This window comes from Microtus oregoni, unplaced genomic scaffold, assembly GCF_018167655.1.
Source record: "Microtus oregoni isolate MIOR12 unplaced genomic scaffold, Mior012 000007F_ref0000211, whole genome shotgun sequence".
Lineage (NCBI taxonomy): Eukaryota > Metazoa > Chordata > Mammalia > Rodentia > Cricetidae > Microtus > Microtus oregoni.
In genome coordinates this window covers 16,386,975-16,407,077 of record NW_024543066.1, presented here as the reverse complement: position 1 = coordinate 16,407,077, position 20,103 = coordinate 16,386,975, and the positions used below count along the sequence as shown (strand labels likewise).

Here is a 20,103-nt window from a genome sequence, read left to right as displayed (position 1 = left end):
GTGAGGAAGTCCAGTGTGTTCAGGGCAGCATCCTCAGGCTTTTGGGAAGACTCTGAAAGAAGAAAAAAGATAAAAAAGAAGGGAAAAGCAAAAGTTAGGTTTTTCCAAGTAATTGAGAAAACTGAGCAGATCATAGCAGGGCCACACAGCCAGGAGTTTCTGGTAAGGATAAGTCCATTATCTCAAGAAGAAATATTTATTCCTCCCATGTCTTTGGCATGCTTTAAAGCAAATCTGCCTTCCCGAGGGCTGATCTCTTTGGTTAGGTGACCAACAGGCCTGGCTGGATTAACTTTTGTGTTCTGGCTAGCTTGGAATCTTTGGTCTCCATCCAAGGCTAGGGGTAGAGCCGACTCTGTTCCAGGAGGAAATATCTTCTCCTTAATGGCCTTGACATATCCTTGATTCAGGCTACAATAGTAGCCTGTCCTCAGAAGAGGTAGCCCTAGGTCTGTGAGGGTGGCCCTCATGATGTGGTTCACCCTGTATCCTGTACCAAGTAGGGAAAATGGCGCTGTTAAAAACGTAGGGGCAAGAGCAGTCAGCATGCTTTGTGTACGTGTGTGAAACTGTCCATGGACAGACTTTTAACTCATCAAAAAGAGAAATAATTTTACGACATAAAATAATAATAACAATAACAAGGATCTAGCTGAGCAGTACTTGTCACTGGTGTAGTTGGAAATACCTCCGACCTTGAAGTGTAATTGTGCCTCATGGACTCAGACCTCCGCAGTTTATGAAATGGGGTTTCAAAGTAGTAATTTTGTGGAGAAAGGTTGTTCTTGTCTAAAAAGTGTTTCAAGTCCCAAATTTAAGTGAGGCATAGTCAGGCATACACAGGCATGTTTCAGAGTAGAAACTTACAGAGCTACCCTACTGTGTCGTAAATTCCACTCTTTGGGGGAAGAATTAGCATCTTAATGGGCCGTCATGTCTTTGCCTGTGTTTTAGTCTTTGCTGCTGCTACAACTAAATACCTGTGACAAACTACTTTATGAACAACAGGCATTTACCCACTGGCAGTACAGTCAAGACCCCAGGTTAGTGTCTCTGATTCGTAGATGGTCCCTTTAGTTAGTCCTTCTGTGACACAGGAGCCTAGGAAGCTCCCTCTGGCATCTTACAAGGGTAGCAGTTCCGTTCCTTAGCGTGAACTCTTGCTCATTAATCACCGCCTAGGAGTCCAAGTGCATTGAGGGATAGCATTCAAGGTGTGAGTCCAGGGAGCACCCGAACATTCCATCCGCAGAGGGCCACCGTGGAGTTCTCTTGTAGAGAATGTGGTAGATGTTTTTAGCTTGTGTGAGTTTTTATATCCCCACTCAAGAAATAGGCTACAAATTAAAAACAATGTGTTTGTTTTGTTTTGGAGTTTGGAGTGCTGGGACTTGATCCCCAGACCTCGTGTGAGCTGAGCATACACTCTTTCCACTGAGCTACAGCGCCACGTTCTCCTCTTTTCTGAAGTATTTCCATACATCACGTGCCACTCGATGCACATCCTGCCTTGTGACCCTTCTTAGTCAGGACGCCTTCAGATTATAGTCACTTCTTGACTTTTAAACAATACAGAAAAACAGTTCTTTTAAAGTAATCTCTAAATGTTTTAAAAATTTATTCCATTAAATCTACTTGGCTCACTAAGGGTGCTGGCCCGGCGTCCAATGTTTTTTTTTTTTTTTTTTGTTTTTTGAGACAGGGTTTCTCTGTAGCTTTGGTGCCCGTCCCGGAACTAGCTCTTATAGACCAGGCTGGCCTCGAACTCCCAGAGGTCCGCCTGCCTCTGCCTCCCGAGTGCTGGGATTAAAGGCGTGCACCACCACCGCCCGGCCTGCGTACAATGTTGTATAGATATGGGCCTTGTTAGGGTCAGAATGGAGAACCAATAACGTGTGGGCAGTGCCCACCAGATTCGGGGTGTAGGACTGGAAAGGAGGCAGATTGTAATGGAGTTCTGTTTAGAGGCGGAAATGGGAGGCTCCCAAGGAGCTGTGAGCTTTTCAGCTGGAAAGAGAGACGTGAGTATTGACCAGCTCTAACACAGAAGGAAAAGGGAAGGCGTTCTGCATGTGGAGGGCCTGTCTGAAGTCATTGGCTCAGAAGAGCAGAGAGACAGAGGACTGAAGTCATTAGAGATAGCTGAGGTTTGGGGGTACAGGGACCGTCAAGTACATGCTCAAAGGTCTGCCCTTGGCGGCTTGCAGCACTGCTCCAGGGGCTGGGACGTGGCAAGGAGACAGCTGAGGAGCTGGCTGGCTGATCAATCATTCCCAGATAAGGAGGTGTGGATGGGTGGATGCTTGGGCGTCCGTCCAGCTTAGGGATAGGACAGCTCCCTGGGTGGTGGTGACGGATTTGAGGTTAGAAGGGAGGATTAGCACAACCTCATGTTTGACAGGGGAAATTCATGGCTGACTCTTGGAAAATGCATGATGAAAACCACTGGAGATAGGAAGGAAGAACCTCGTTTACATGATACTTTGGGCTTTGTAAAACTGCGTTTCTTTCTGATTGACAGCAGCAATTACACCTGAAGGGCGGGCCGTGCGATAAGTCATGCCACCTGTAGTATGCAGTGATGCGTTGAGAGTAATCGACTTAGTATCTCCATTTCCTTGCCATTTCTTTCTGTTGCGTGCCTCTGGTTCTTCATAAACATGGAGCAGGGGGCTTTTGGGAGCAGATCTACTCCTCAGTGCTATACAACATTAGAACGTCTCCCTCCCATATAAGCACACTTTAGAAGGGCACGTTCAGCTTCTCTTCCCCTGATGCTCTTCACTTTGTTGTTGTTTGTTTTTTGAGACAGGTTCTCACTATGTAGCCTTGGCTAACCTGAAACTCACTACATAGATCATACTGACGCCAAACTCAGAGATCTACCTCCCACCTCAGCCTCCCGAGTGCTGAGATTAAAGGTGTACACCACCACACCTGGCTTATCTCTCTCTTTTTTTTTTTTTTTTTTTTTTTTTTTTTTTTTTTTTTTTGAGACAGAGTCTCACTCTGTAACCTAGGCTGGCCTGGAAATCGCTGTGAGTGAGCCCTCTTGCCCCCATCCCTCAAGCACTGAAAGTTGAGCAGAAGCCATCCCATCTGGCTTCGACACATCCTTTTGTCAATGTGTGTGACTTCGCTTGCTAGTTAGCATGTGGGGCATTTGGAAATGGTATCTACTAGGAAGTCCTCTGAAACACATAATGATTGAACATATTCTCTGCCAGCACGCTCTGTTACTTGAGGGGCAGCCAGGGAGGAGATACAGCTCTGGAACGACGGGGTTCGAGTGTGAGTCAGGGCCTCCAAGGGAAGCGGGGGCTCATGGAGATGGCAGCGCAGGAGCAGCGGGAGCCAGAGTGAGGTCTGAGGAGCACTCAGAGGAAAGAACTGTTCAAGTTTGATTTTCACTTGAAAATTTCAAAATTGAAAATGCCAGAATTTCTTTGGCCTGTTTGGGTTTCTTTCCTTCTCCTTTGTATACTGCTTGATAACCGATTTGAGTTCTGTCTGCTCCGGTTTTGGAGATTTTGCTGACCTACTGAAGCCCTTCCCTTTACGGGGGACTCTAGATCCTAAAGCACCCACAACCATCGCCTCTTCAGCTCTGAAATCCGAGACAGCTCTATCCTGCGGATAAGTGGATCTCAGCTCCGAACCGTTAGGCACATGAATTAGCATCTCCAAAAAGCTGCAGAACTGTATTGGGGAATGGACTTCTGAGTATTTGAACTTGTTCTTGTGGAGCGCCTGGGAGTGTGTGCCCTCTGTGTCTCAAGTGCTCCAGTTACACAACTGCAGTCACTGTACTTGTGACGGATTCAGGAAGGGAAGAGCTTTTAGGGACAAGGGGATTTTGTGTTTCTTATTTTTCTTACCCTCTGGTTGTCAGCTTACCAAGTTTGCTATTTCAGTTGTCAAAAAAAAAAAATTAGAGCATATTGCGTTATTTTGCTGTGGTCAGGGGAAAACCATGGTAGGTGGGGGAGACTGGCAGAGGCTTCACTCGTATTTCTGTCCCAAATGAAGACCTCGCTGTTTGTGAGGATAAAGTCTGGTGGGAAGGGCCTAGGACTTTGGGTGTAGAGAAAGCATTCAGATAGCGAGCGGATGGATGGATTAGGAAGGTGGGCGGGTTGATGGGTGAATGAATTGATGGGTGGATTGTGTGGATTGGGGGCAGATTAAAAAATGGATATGCCCCCCCCTGGTGATATAGCTCAGTGGCAGAGTTCGTGTTTCCCTGCCATCAGTGAAGTTCTCAGTCCTGCACATATGTGTGCAAGTTCCCAGGGACACACACACACGTGCGCACACATACACATGCTCTGATAGATGGTTGGTCAGACAAGTGGATAAGTCAGTGGCTGTGGATACAGGTATGCAAGGGCAGGTAAAAGGGACAGGTGCATGAACGGATAGACGGCTCAAGGATGGACGGGTGAGAGGATGAATCAGCTAACGGATGGGTAGGCAGAAGGACAGATGAATAAAAAGATGGTGTGATAGTTCTGCTTATTTTCTTTAGGAAAAAAAAAGTAAGATTTCCCCTGAGCAGGGCCCAGTGAAGATGGAAATTGTATAAATGCTGAGCATCATTTACCGCTGTGCTCTCCTGGGAATTCTCTGCTGTCTCAAGCTCTTTATGGAAGAGGGACATATTGTCCACCATGCTCGCTGCTCCATCTGTGGTCGGGACCACACTAATGACCATGCGTGTGCCAGAACTGTGAAGTGCTCTAGGAATCCGTGTTGAATGTGCTTAGATAGTGAATTATAGTTTGTGGTTGCCGCTATTGGTCACGACTGCACTCCTGCTCTTCCAGGGAACGTCCCAGTCATTTCTGTGTACGTACGAGACATTGGCAGACCTCTTTCTAAAGACAAAGAACGAAACAAAACTCCTGTCTGCAGCAGGCAGTGGTCCTTGGCTTAATACTCCTGCATGAATAGTGTGTGTGAGTTCATCCCCAGGGTGTCAGGCCTGTGAGCCGTTCATAAAGACCATATGAAGATGCACACGGGATTAACTTCAGTTTGACACAAGGGGAGATTTATAACTGATGGCACCGGTAAGATTGCGCTAGCCCTGGCGGGAAGTGCAAAGGTGGCGGGCCCATGAGTGGTGGACTCTGCAGAAACTTAAGCTTCAGGTCTCTAAGAGTGCGGTGCGGAGAAGTGATCTGAAGTTGTCCTCTGTCGAGAGCAAATCCTCAGTGACTCGCTTTCCTGCCCCAACACTAGCCAGTCTCTCATTGGATCACCTCTGTTGATACCTGCTGGCAATGACGATGACGTGAGACAAACTTGTTTATCTGGATGCCGTAGACGGTGCTGTCGCGGGTGCATTCTGTTCTCACATAGTCTGTTCAGTAGGCATTGCCGTTGCCACGTCTGTAAATGAAACAGGAAGCGTGTTGAGACTTACTATGGTTTAGATGTGGCTTATGTCACAAGGTTCATGTGTTAGAAACTTGGTATTCAGTATGGGAATGTTAGGAAGTAGTAGGACCTTGAAAAAGTGGGACTTAAGGGAAGATTTCAAGACTGGCTCATCCCTACCCTCTAGCTGTTTACCATGGGTCTCTCTCTCTCTCTCTCTCTCTTCTCTCTCTCTCTCTCTCTTGCTCTCGCTCTCCCTCTCCTTCTCTCCTGTGTGCTGTTTATATCTCTCTGTGTCTCTGTCTGTCTCTCCCTGCTCTCTCTCTGCTCTCCTCTCTTCCTCCCTTTTGTATGTCCCTACCCTTGTAATGCCATTTAAGTTCCTCACCAGAATCAATTATTCCAAACCCCATAGCGCTGAAACTTCAGAACTGTGGGTTATATAAACATTTCTTCTATTTGGGAAGCTCTGGGCATAGTTAACAGAAAGCTGGCTAATAGAAGACTACAGAGCCCAAACCAACCCAGGCATTCTGATAAGTCCAGTTTCCCCCTGAGAACGCACTGATGAAAGTTTAAATAAAATGTACACCGTATCTCAGAGCTGACAGCTTCTGGATAGTTCCATCTTGATTCTTTGGAATCATCGACAAATGAGTAGAAATAAGATCAGAACTGGTAAGTTGCCAGCAAATAGCACATAAGAAAGTGTAGTGCTCACTCCCCAACCCCCACGATTGCTGTTGATCCTGGCAGAAGCTTGGGGGCCTCCTACTCAGGTCTGATTTGCATACTTGCAACATCAGTGTGAGCTGTGGCTGAGCTGGCACTCTGCTGCGCTCACAAGGTACCTCCTTGCATCAGGGACATCAAACATGTAAAGGCGACGTTTTAGCAAAGAACCAGCGGAGGTTCTCTGGGTGCAGTTCATGCAACCCCTGTAAACCTGAGTCTTTGGAACCGTTTGCAGGAAGACAGTAGCTGCATTCATTTCTGATCAGTTTATCTACATCTCTTAAAAGCTTTATGCGATTTTTGATATGATACACAGAGCCAAAGAGATAAGGAAGTCTGTTTGAAATTATTATTTTTTCATCTATGTCCACTTAACCTTTTACTTAAAAAAAAAGGGAAAAAAAGAATAAGATACAAAATTAGAATACAAAGTGATCTTTGAAACGCTGATATTGCTGAGAGCATCCTTCACTTTTGTGCTAATTCCTAACCACAGACAGTCAGGATGTGAAGAATTTCATCTCTGCTCCGGAGACTTCTAGGAGACCTCGGTAATAACCTGGAAGTCTTCATCACTGGGCCTCGTGATTGGTTTTATTTGGAAGATGACAAATCATTTCTATCTAAAACAGGTGACAATACTCCCTACAGGAGGCTGTCCAGAGCAGGTGGCTGGGGCAGGAAGGAGTGCTGTGAGCACTAGAGGAATCAGATTTATGGGTAAAAGAGGAAGGACCTGCACCGGGGACTACTTGAGGCTATTTTACATGCTAGTTGACTCAGATTGAGTCATTTGCCCCTGTGTGCCTCAGTTTCTTCATCCACAAAATGGAGATTGTTTGTGCGTTTGTCTCCTGTATCAGCTCTCTCTGTGTTTAACTCGCCTGGAACTTGGGTTCTTTATGAGTCAGCGATGACAATGGGACCTTCCATACCATTGGGCGGTTGACTTGACATTCACGTCAAGCTTTGGCCACAGATGCACTCTGAGGTGCCCCACCTCCACCTGCGTGACACAAATACTTATTTGTGATGCTATGGTACAAGATGGATACAATGCAAACTATTTCTAGGGCTGGAGGATGTAGCTCAGTGGTAGAGCCCTTTCTGGGTTCAATCCTCAGTGAAGAGAAAAGCTCAAGCTTTTTGCCAATTGATGGAGGAAGGTCATTGGCTAATAAAGGCACTGCCCTGGCCCATTTTATTGGTTAGAGGATAGGTGGGAGGAGTAAACAGAACAGAACGCTGGGAGGAAGAGGAAGTGAGCTCAGAGACTCCACAGCTCTGCTCTCCGGAGCAGACGCCTGAGAGAGACGCCATGCCCCGCTCCCGGGATGAGCCATGCCCCGCTCCCGGGCAGACACACGGCATGAAGCTCCAACCCAGGATGGACTAGGCTAGAATCTTCCCGGTAAGACCGGTTCTCACAGATTATTAGAGATGGGTTGATCGGGATGTGAGAATTAGCCTGTAAGTGCTAGAGCTAAAGGGCCAAGCAGTGCTTAAAAGAATACAGTGTCTGTGTAATTATTTTGGGGCATAAGCTAGCCGAGCAGGTGGCCGGGGTGCTGGGAATGCAGCCCCGCCGCTCCAATTACTACAGCCAATGACATTCAAGTGCTGTAACAGTGCACAGAAAAGCCCAGCAACATCTTATCTTCACAGAACCTATTTTCTCTACTTTAGGTGTTGTTTAGTCCAGCCAACTTAATGTATGCAAAGCTTCCTAGAATATTAAGAAAGAGGGCTCTGAGTGCTGGGTCCATGTGCCTGGCATCTCCAGGTCACTTGGCCCTTCTGGGTCTCCGTTTCCGTTTTGGTGGAATGGGGCTTCTCAGCTCGGCAAGGCTGGTTTCCTGGACCGCGTCCTTCCTTTTCCATTCTGAGCTCTGAATTCATTAAGTGTTCACTGTTAGCCTAATTTCCCAATCACTGAGCACCACATGATGGAGATGAAAGTCATGACTATTTATATTAAACTGTTTCATTATTTCAGAGGGAAGGCGGGAAAGAACCGTATTCATGAAGCTCTAATTACAGTAATATGGTACATTAGATTACAGTTCTCTTTTGCCCTAGTTTATTGATGATCATAGCCCAAGAAAGCCAAGAGCTTTCTTCCAATGCTTCCTTTGCCCATGTTCCACATATCCGACCTATACTCACGAAGGAACAAAACAAAAATGGACGGAAATAATGAATGAGCCTTATTTCTTAAATCATCACTGAATGGTGGGGCAGGGTCTGTGCCCACTTCACACAGCACTCAAAAGTGACAAGCACACTCTGCATTTGGTGTTCAAGATCCATAGGGACAGTTGTCACCAAATGTAGGGCTGTGCCACTAAGAGGAACAAGGGAATAAGGCAGAACATCTTTATAGACCAAAAGTGTTTCTTAACTAATTTGAAGAAGATATATTAGCCAGAGAGTAAGATAACACCTAGTTCTGGCGAGGGCTCAAGGACCTACGAACAGTATGGTCTTCTCCTGCCAATGCCCGAAGATGGTACAGAGAACAGGTCTGTGTGTCTGCCTCTCTCCCGCTTTTTTATGAAGCTGCAAGGATTGGAATCTTGAGGCTCCACCCTATCGATCCATCTTAATCTTCATTACCTTTCACAGGCCTCACCTCTAAGCATCAAGGATGAATGGAGCTTCACCCTCCTAATAACACAATAAGGCTTGAATTTCAGCCTCTAAAGCCTTGGGGGGCTTATTCTGATGCCTGCAAACATAGGTAGGTTCCCAGAGGTTGGCAGCATGTTGAGCAAAGAAAAAAAAAAACCACTGTGGCCTCTGCCTAGTGTAGATGCTACCAATACAGTGTTAGCAGAGCAGCCACCATGGGGCCACTCAACAGTGCTTCGTTCATTAGAAAGAAATGGGTGTCATAACACCATGCCATAATACCAGCATGGGTGGGGGGTGCAAGTCTCTAATGGCCAAGTTCCTCTTACCAGCTGACAAAAAGCATCATACAAAAATGAAAAAAATGAGTGCATAGGAAGTGAGGGGAAGAGAGAGAGAGAGAGAGAGAGAGAGAGAGAACACAAAAGAGAAAGGTAAAGGGGTGGACTCCGGTCCTAATACTAGTGATTACATTAAATGTAAGTGGTCTAAATACACTAAATAAAAGACAATTGGCAGAGTGGGTTTTAAAACATCATTTACCTATACGATGCCTATAGGAAGTCAACTCCAGATATAATGATATAGAGAACAATGATGCTAAAGTTGTGCCATGCTAATATTGATTCCAAAAGGAAAAATTGCTACAATTGCTAATATCAGAAGAGGTTAGCTCAGGTTAGACAAAACAAGACAGAAACAGAGAGGGACGTCACACCAAGAAAACATGTACATGCCAAACACAGAGTGCGTACTATGCAAAAACTGGTAGGTCTGAACAGAAATTGATAGAGAAACAGATAAACCCACAACTCTAATTGGAGATTTTATAAATATTTAATTTTTAAAAAAATGTTAAGGGTCTATATGCGTGTTTGTGTATGAGTTTGTACACATAAGTGTAGGTATTCAGGGAATCCGGAAGAGGACATTGGCTCCCTGGAACTTGAGTAACAGGCATTTGTGAGCTGCCTAAGGTGGGTGATAGGAACGAAGGTCCTCCACAAGGCCATGAATGCTCTTGGGAACTGAGCCGTCTCTGTAGTCACCATGGTTGGAGACTTCAATACTATCTCTCAGCATCAAATTAAATAACTCTATGAAAACAAACACAGATGTAGGACAGACTGACATCACCCTGTCAACTCTTGTGAACTTCTCCATCAGGAGCAGAACACACACCCTGCACGAGCTCAGGGAACATGAGTGGAGTTCTGCCGCGTCTGTGCAATGAACTAACCGTGGCAAACTTGAAAGGACTGGAAGTTTAAATGTATTTCTTTGATAAAAATGGAACCAGACTAGAAAGTTGATCATAAAATATTCAAACCCTTATAGGCCAAACCTAACATTTTAAAACAACTCCTGCATAAAAGAGACTATCTCAGAGGAAATAAAAATACATTAAGATGAATCAAAATGAACATGCAGCCTATCAAAATTCATGGAACACAGCTAAGGCAATTCTGAAAGGGAAGTTTGCACATGGACACCTCTCAAGCCAACGTTCTAAACCTTCACCTCAAGAAACTAGAGAAAAAAAAATTGTGTTAAAGAAAAGGCCAAAGCAAGGAGAAAAAAATAAAACAGCAAAAAATTACAATAAAAAATGTGTGAATTTAGGGTGCTAGGAAGATGGCTCAGTTGGTAAAGCAGTTTCAGCACAAGTGTAAGGTTTGGAGTTCAGATCCCAGGACCCAGGTGGAAACACAGAAGTGGCGAAGCCCACGAGTAATACAACTGTTGGGAGGCAGAGACTAAAGATCTCTGGACCAAGCTGGCTGACAAGACGGGCCAAATCAGCAAGCTCCAGGTTCAGTGAGAAATGTTGCCTCGGGAAGTAGCATGTGATTGAAAAAGATGACCAACACCAGCCTCTGGCTTTCAAAGGTACACACATACGCAAGAGCACACACACACACACACACACACACACACACACGTGAGCATGCATACATACACTCTCACACAGCACACACACATGGAATTTTTAAAGGTTCTTTTGAGTTGCATGTGTATATGTGTGCATGCTTGCATGCATGTGTGTTGAGGGGAGAATACCTACCAGAGGGAAAGTACCTAAAGAGACCAGAGGTGTTGGATTGCCCTGTAGTTGGAATTACAGGTGGTGGTGAGCCACCCCGCGTGAGTGCTGGGAGCCAAATTCTGGTGCCTGCAGGAGCGCTGCACACTCTTAACTACTCAGCCATCTCTCTAGACACTTTTATTTTTTTTTAACATTTAGTGTGTGTGTGTGTGTGTGTGTGTGTGTGTGTGTGTATACAGTCACGCTCAAATGACTCACTACATGCATGTGGATATTAGAAGGCAACTCAAAGAAGTTAATTCTCTGCTTCTACCACGTGGGTTCTGAGGATTCAGCTCAGATTGTCAGGAGTTGGACCATCAGCCTTGCTAACTAGGGCACTTACCCGCCAAAGCATCTCGTCAAGTCCTCCCCCAGTTTTCTTTCAGGCATTTGGAAACGGAAAAAAAAAAAAATATATGAAAAATACAATGAAATAAATAACTGATTCTTTGAACACAACAATAAAAAGAAACCAACCAATCAAACAATAATACGGACAAGGAAAGGGCAGAAATGGTTAGTCTCAAGGCAAAACAACATACTACAGCTCCTGTAAATGCCAAGAGGTTAACAAGAGAATTCCAAGAGCTACTTCAGTCAAGAAAAAGACCTAGATGAAAAAGGCAAGTTCCTGCGCAAAAAGAAACAAGAAAAGAAGCATACAAGCCACCACAACTTCCCCAAGCTGGTTTGGTTTTGTCAACCTGCAGCAAACTGCAGCCACCTGGGAAGAAGAAACCTCGATTGCAACGTTTTCTCCATCAGTGGGCCTGTAGGTGTTTCTTAACTAATGATTGATGTGAAAGGGTCCCGCCCACTGTGAACGGTGCCACCTCTGGATACATGGCCCTGGTTTTATAAGGCAGCAAACTGAGCAAGCCGTGATGGTTGAACCAGGAAGCAGCCTTCCTTCATGAGTCCTGCTTGTTTCTGCTTGAGTTTTTGCCCCAACTTCCTCCAATACTGGCCTGTAACCTGTGAGCTAAATAAACTCTTTCCTCCTCAGGTTGTTTCTGGGCAGTGTTTCCACACAACAAGAGAGATCAACTAGAACAACCCCAATATGAAATAGATCCTTCAGAGAGCGCTATAATTCTCATAATTAATTCCTAATTTAAAGTCTATCAAAAGAGAAATCTGAAGTCAAGATGGTTTTACCGAAAAAATGCTACTGAAATTTGGAAGTAAAATTGACACCAGTTCTACTCAATGACTTCTAGAAAATATAGGAAATAATATTTCCATTTTTAATGAGGCCATTATTGACCCAATTAAAAAAAACAAGTAAAAAATATACAAGGAAGACACCACAAAAATAAGTAAAATGCTGAATTCAACATCACATGAAAATGTTATACATGCATCATGATTGACCAAAGATTATTTCAGGTCTGCAAGGCTAGTACAATTTATGAAAACCAATCAATGTAATATAGCACATCAACAGATTCAAGAAGATTCACATTATCATGCCACCTGATGTAGAAAAAGTATCTGACATAACCCAATACCCATTTATATTCCAAACAACTAGAAAATAAGGAGTATAGCAGGAATATTCCCAACTGGGCATCCAGATATCCAGAGAGTCTAAGAAGTAACAACACAATGCATGTTGAAACACTGGGCCCCTCCCCACCTCTTGCTCATTAGTTTTCATCAACTTGACACAAACTGGAGTCATATGAGAAGCAGAAACTTCAACTGAGAAAACACTTCTACCAGATCAGCTTGGAGGAAGCCCGTGGTGTATTTTCCAGCTTGATGACTGAGGTAGGAGGACCTAGCTCTTGGTAGACAGAGCTATCTTTGGATTGGTGACTCAGAGACCTCTAAGAAAGCAAGCAGAGCAAGCCCTAAGGAGTAACCCAGTAAGCAGCACTCCCCTATGACCTCTGTATCAGTTCCTGCCTCCAAGTTCCTGCCCTACTTGAGTTCCTGCCCTGATTTCCTTTGACGATGAACTATGATGTTGAAGAATAAGCCAAAAAAAAAAAATACACTCCTCCCCAAACAGCAATAGAAACCCCAACAAAGAATCTCTAAGATCAGAAATAAAGAAGTCTATGTTCATCACCCTCCCCCCTCAGAAACATAGTACAGGGAGCTCGTACGTCTGTAATAAGACAAGAAAGGGAAATGCAAGACTCACTAACCACAAAGTAAAAAAATAAAAGTATCCTCTGCAGGTGGCATACCTATGAAAAATAATGAACACTTAGAAACTAGAATTAAGAATGTGAAACTGTATAGTCATAAAAAAACATGGAACTTCTAGGTGTAATATTTTAAAACCAATATAAAGTACTTCAACAAACTGCAGAATACTGATGAAAGAAATCAAAGAAAACCCAAATCAATGGAGACACTCACTGTTCTCATAGATTTGAATAATCAATGTAGCAAAGCAAAGTCTATTGAAATTAATACATATTTTAATAAAGTTTATGTCCTATTACCAAGATGATCTTCTTGTGGATGAAGATAAGATTATGCTAAAATATATAAGCAAAGGCAAAACCTAGAATATTTTAAACAACTTTTAATTTTTTAATTAAAAAATTATAATATGGTCACATCATCTCTTCCTTCCCTTCCCCCACTTCCAAGCTCTTCTGTGTTCTTCTGTGTACTTCCTCCCCTTGCTCTCTCTCAAATTCATGATTTCCTTTTCTTTAATGATTGTTACATGTATGTTCATGCACATTCCTAGATATATAAATACACTATACTCAGTCTGCATAAAACAAAAAAAGTGGATCTTAATTTAAATCTTCTATTTTCCTCCTCCTCCTCTTCTTCTTCTTTATCCTCCTCCTCCTCCTTTGAGACAGGGTTTCTCTATGTAACAGCCCTGGTTGTCCTGTAACTCACTCTGTAGAGCAGGTTGGCCTTGAATTCACAAAAGTCGACCCACCTCTGCATCCCAAGTACTGGGTTAAAGTCATGTGCCACCATCGCCTGGAATTAAATCTCCTGTTTCATACAAATGGTTAATGTTTGATCACAGATTGCAATTTCAAGTATAAACTTTTAGAAGAAAACATAGCATTTTGAGCTTGTTGAGAGATTGGGTTGCAGAACATGAAGGGCTTTTGTGAGTGAAAGAGGAGGTTATGTGAGGCAGTGATCACCTTTCCCACACTCAGGGAATAGTCTTTCTCAAACTTAGGTATGTCTTCTTTTCTCTACCAGGAGCATCAGAATGGCTTCCACCATCATCCCCAACTGCCCTATTGCTACTTAACTAAAATCTAAGGAAATGCTGCCCTCCAGCAAATATGAGGTACAGCAAAGAAGAAAGGAGAGAGCCGGGCCCCTGTTAGAAGAACCTGGCACAGTGCTTTGTTGTACCACAGGGTGCTGTATATTAATAAATATGGGGTAATTAGGGTTACCATTGCTGTGATGAAATACAATGATCAAAGCAACTTGGGGAGAAAAGGGTTTATTTCGCTTCTACTTCCTGATCACAGTTCATCATCGAAAACAGAGAAGAAGCCAGACAGGAACCTAGGGGTGGGAGTTGAAGCATAGGACATGGATGAGTGCTGCTTACTGGCTTGCTCCCCTTGGTTTGCTCATTTTGCTTTCTTATCGAACCCAGGACCAGCAGCTCACGTGTAGAACCACGCACAGTGGGCTGGGCACCAGCCCATGAATCACTAATTAAGAGAATCCCCTGCAGGCTTGCCTACAGCCATTTACACATCTTTCTAAAAAAATCTATTCGAGTCCTTTGATCATTTTCTAACAGAGACACGTTTGCTGTTGCTGAGTAGTGGAAGTTCAACAAATGTTCCAGATATTAACCCCCTGGTGGACACCCACTTTGCAAACTTATTCCTGATTTGTCTTCTAACTGTTTTGATAGTGTCATTTGATGCACAAAAGCTTTTAATTCTGACGAAGCAGTATCCATTTCTCATCCTCTTGCCTGTGCCATACTACAAGGTCCTTTTGGATATTCTGACAATGTAGTCTCTAATACTGTTTTCTCCCAAAGGCTCACATTTCTTTGTGATTCCCACCCTACATTCTCTATGGGTAGCCCTCTCTAAATTCTCTTTAGCACTCCTGTGTTCCATGAGTACCAGCCGCCGGCAAGGTTTATCCAGGAACCTTGCAAAGCCCTGGGCTATATACAGAGCAGGACTGTAGAAAGGGTGGATAAATTAGTAGAGAGACTGAATAAAGGGCTACCCTGCAGGAAGAATTTGGCCTCTCAGCAGGGCCGTGGAGCCTCAGACCTGGCTGTTTACAAAGCTCTCTCTTTTCATCTTTCCTCATTGTCCTAGGAGGTGGATTCTCAGTGGGGCCTGGCTTTTTATATAATTGTTTGCAGCATAACAATTCTGTTCCGTGGCTCTCAGGCAGTGACCTAATTTCTCTCCTTTACTGAAAGGGAGGTGTTTTCTGTGGGAAATCGGTGATCCACTGAGTCACCCAGGACTGCCTCTGTCCTTTGTACATACCAGGATAGACAAGCTACTTATAAAGGCAAAGAGGGAACATGACCAGCTGTTTCTGAATAGGAAATTAATTTTATCACCCCTGGTGTGTCCTGGCTAATGTGGAGGTGGGTTCACCCTGGTGTTCCCTGGTAGACAGACAGTCTATCTTAGGACATCCAGTCTCAAAGATTTTTTAAAATTGACCTTATATGCATGACTTCCTTGTGAGGCCCTGGGGCTCTCAGAACACAGATACAATATGAACTCAACATTGGTAGCATTTATTTTTAGGACAGAAGGAAATGTACTGTAGAGTATGAAGGGTTATTAATTATCCTTCCCAAGTTTTCAGTTCATTTTTGGATGGCTGAATTTGATATCACTATCAAATAAGGGATTATAGTCACCAAAGCTTAGAAAAAAAATAATAGGAGAAAAAAAGATAAAATTCTTCCAATTAAGTTCTTGAGCAAACTGGCAAAGGGCTATTATTATAAATCTCTAACTTGGATGTCAGAATATCCAGGTTAAAATTCTACTGTATTATTTGATCCTGCTGAAGCCAATGTGAGAGGCTATGACAGTCTAGGGACAGAGGTCTTTGGACTCTGTTAAACCTGGGCTCAGATTCCTACAATGACTCTACTCTCCAGTTTGATCTTGCCCAAAGGTGGAACTCATTTCTGCCTCGATTTGCTCATCTCCATAAAGAGAAGATGAAGCATGCCTCAGCAGGCTGCTATAAAAATAAGTGGAGCACCACACGCAAGACAGAGAGCCTGTGCTCAGTCAATACCAGCCCGCTGTCTCCCTCACGCTAGCCATGAACTCGGTGATTACCTGAGGTCTCACTCCTGCTGTAGCTCTCTGGCTGGTCTGGAACTCACAGAGATCCTCCTGCCTCTGCCTCCTGTGTGTTGTACCTAACGGTGGGCTCTACCGTGCTTGACTATTTATGTGTATCTCTCCATTAAATGTTAATATGAGCCCTGAGAACTGAATGGCTGGTGGTAAGGATTTAGAAATCAAGTCTGTCCCTGGAAGGCTGTCCTATTTCATAGTTTGATTTTCATCCATAACTTGTTTCCGACTTGCCCTGGTCATTGGTTTGACAAGACATGAGTGGGGCCTTTATCAGTGTCTGGATTTTCAGATAAGCACCAAGGATGGAACTGTGGATTTCATTCATGGCCACATCCCAGAGCATACCACCAAGAAAGAGATTTCTATCGTCACTACCGATCACCGACCTTTGTAATATCTCAGGTAGTATCATATCTCCTTTCTGGAGATCCCACATCAGAAAGGAAGCTGAAGTAAGACACAGGAGACCTGATGGTTGTTGCTGTTTCTCCCTTTCTTGTCTTTAGCATAAGAAATGGACAGCGAGGCTCCCATTAGGTACTGCTTCTGTGCTAAGAGCAGAACAAACGGCTATGCATGGAGAGAACCTAGTGGGTTAGAGATCCTTAAGGAACCATAAATACATGTCAGTCTGGATCCCCAGATAATCAAGAAGAGTTGACTCCCGCTCCCTGGGTAGCTACTGTATTACTTCCTTCTTCACCAGCCCTAGCTCAGAAGTGTATAAATTCTCTGCTTGGGTCTCTATTTTCTCATGAATGCTTCTTTGCTGTGGAATCTTTATGCTTGTCCCTTCTTGGTCTGTCTTTCGTTACATTGGTATCAGCCATGAACATAGCACGGGGGAGACAAAGAGGTTTCTTCTTTCCTGCAGGATGATGAAGTAGACATGGGTCAGGAAAAGCTGCACAGAGCTGAAAGGGGCTATGTAGGGAACATGCATGGGAGACACAGGCAAAGAGTATTCTGACAGGTACAAGATGTCACAAAACTCAGCACTGAGGGCAGTGTCTGATGGCAGCACAGGGTCTGGCTGGTCTGGAGATGTGCATGGATGGGGGCTGACAGGATTTCCAGAGGGGGAAATCAGAATGAGGCATGGCAACCTCGAACACCTCGGTTGGAGGACCTGGTACTTGACTGTGAAGGCAATGAGGTTCATATACTTGAGCAATGTTGTCTTTTGTTTTGTTTTTAATTTTACTATGGAAATGAGATAATATATATAAAAATAGCCTCGTATAACAAGTGTCTACTTGCTCATTATCCAGATTCATTAATTATTAACATATCACTAACTTCATTTCATTTATATTTTTCCATTGCTCGCTCCTTGCCTGCTGGATTATTTGAATTAAATCAGTCCCATCGTTTAATTTGTCAGAGATTCAGGATGTATCTTTTAGAGAAAAAAATATTCCTTTTAAAGACGCCACAATCTCATTCCTACATTAAAAATGTACAATAATTTCATAGTGGGATCTGTCCTAGTTCCATTTCTGCTGCTGCGATAAAGTACCCTTGACTAAAAGTGGCGTTTGAGAGGAAAGAGTTTGTTCAACTTAGAACTAATTGCAGGTCACAGTCAATTATTACAGGAAGTCAAGGGAAGAAGAATTGGAGGCAGCTGCATCCAGAGTCTAAAGCAGAGAGGAACAAACTCATCCTTGCTGTAAGGGAAATGAGGCTGCTTTATTGGAACAGTGAGGAGCTCCAACCTACCAGGAAGTTAACAGCTAGAATAGTTAGTCTGGGGCTGATCAGTTCTTTATGACTTGGGGCTATTGCTTAACACAGCCTGATTCAATTCCTTATGACCCAAGGCTACTACTCAAGAATGCTGCCTGCTCACTTCTGTTTTCAGCTAGCTTTCTCATTTCTCACACTGCCTAGGGAATGGAGCCACCCACAGTAGGCTGAGTCTTCCTATATAAACTAACAGACAAGACAGTCCTCCACAGACATGCCCACAGGCCATACTGATCTAAATAATTCCTCAGTTGAATCTCTCTTCCCAGGTAACTTTAGGTTGTGGAAAGTTGGTATTTAAAACTATCACAGAATCTAATAGTCACCCAGGTTTTGAATTTTGCCATATGACTCAACAGTAACATTTGGCAGTGGTGTTAAACACTGAGGTTAAGCATTTAGGTTAAAACATTGCTTTAGCTGATAGGTCTTTTCGGTCAGGTAAAATTAGTTACCTCCCCCGGCCTCATGCATAGCCATGTATACTATATCTTGAAAAGACCAGGTAATGTGTTGGCCTGCCTTAAGCATTTGAGCAAAGGTTTGTTAGGGTACTGGTGGGTAGTCTCCTGGTGGAGGGTAGGCTGAAGAGAGCTGGATGGCTTAGCAAAATGGCAGGAAAACAAAGGTTGTCAGAGTGAGAAGAAGGAGCTCCAATAGGTCTGAGAAGGATTTAAAAGCAGCTCTGGAACTGAGATGGACTGGAAGGAAACCATGAAATCAATGAGGAGGAGTTGGCTGGTAAGACCCTGCTTCCAGGTGAAGCTTATTGTAGGCTAAGGTTAGAGCAGATTCGGGATGGATTCAAGGGAGGAGTTGGATGCCAGGAAGTGGACAGATAATGGATAAAGGACTGCCTTCCTCTTGAGACAGGATCTTGTAATATAGCCTCCTCCAGCAACTTCTTCCAGAGTACTAGGGTGGCAGGTGTCCACCACTGTGATGGGCAGAATAATATCACCTCATTAAAGAAAAACCGACACCAGCAAAATGTAAGGAAGTTACCTGATGAAGACAAAGTTTCTAGAACTGGATAGCATTCCCCAAAAGACAGTGATTCCACAGGTTCAAGATGTGTTTATGGACAGAGAAAAGGAAGTGTTATAGAGAGACAACCTGATTGGTTGGAGTTAGTATGACTCTTTATATGGCCATAGTCTGGTCAGGTGACGACCTGTGATTGGTTGAAGCTCAGCTGCTATGTTTGCTTGATTACATGGCTCTATTCCTGGTATAGTTTGTTCGTACGTCATGCTAGCACCCGGTTCACCATGTATGGAGGCTGCTGAGAGTCATAATTTGTCCCTCAACCATGGGCATTATTTTGTTTCGGCAATTGGGATGACTGTATATTTATTTAAACAAAGGCTGAAAGAAAACACACGCAAAACAATCTTAAAGTGACTTACATGAAACGTATGCTGATAAATTTAGATAAATTTAGAACTAACATTGTTTCATATTGGGATGCCAGCACCTTTTGGTTTCTTCTGTGGTGTGTTGGCACAAAATTACTCCTTGCCGGTTCCGCGGGTACCAGTGAAATGGAAGGAGACAAACATGCCCTGGGACTTTTCCCTTTAAGGCTGCATGGGGGGGGGGGGGTTGGAGAGTTTGCTTTTTTGTTTATTTGTTTGTTTTATTTTCAGCGCTAGAGATCAAGCCAAGGGCCTTCTACATGTTAGGCAAGTGTTCCACTCTGCTTCAAAAGCGTGACATCCCCAGCCCTCTTTAAGGTCTATCTATCACATCTGTTCTGATAGAACTTAGTCACATAACCATACCTACCTGCAGGGAAGGTGGGATGTGTTGTCTGGTGCCCTGTTAAGATTCTGGAATGTTACTGCTAAAGGAAAGGAAGCAAGAAGAGCAGGGAGAGATGGAGGGCAGTTGTGCGGACTGGAGGAAGTCTTAAGTGCATGTATTTTACTGACATGAGTATAGCCAAGTCAAGGACCGCAATGCCTCAGAACCATGTCAGGTCAGGTGCCTCTGGAACTGGTGTTAACTAGCAGTTCGCCATAAACAAAAACAGGGATATGCATAACTTATCGGCTGCAGCTTCCTGGTCTGGGATATTGACACTGTACGTAGGTGGCTTGAAGGCCTCAGATAGGGACAGGTGATTTGTTGGGAAAGACACTGGAAGAAAATGCTGCTGGGAGGTTGAAAGGAGGAGGAAGCTTCTCTTGGCTTCCT

General features: G+C 43.9%; 1 protein-coding gene across 1 annotated transcript in view; it reads left to right on the top strand.

Moving 5' to 3' along the window:
* The window catches only part of Gpr45 (G protein-coupled receptor 45), a 57,444-nt gene that overhangs the window by 1,729 nt on the left and 35,612 nt on the right, over positions 1–20,103 (top strand). The window lies entirely within an intron of this gene.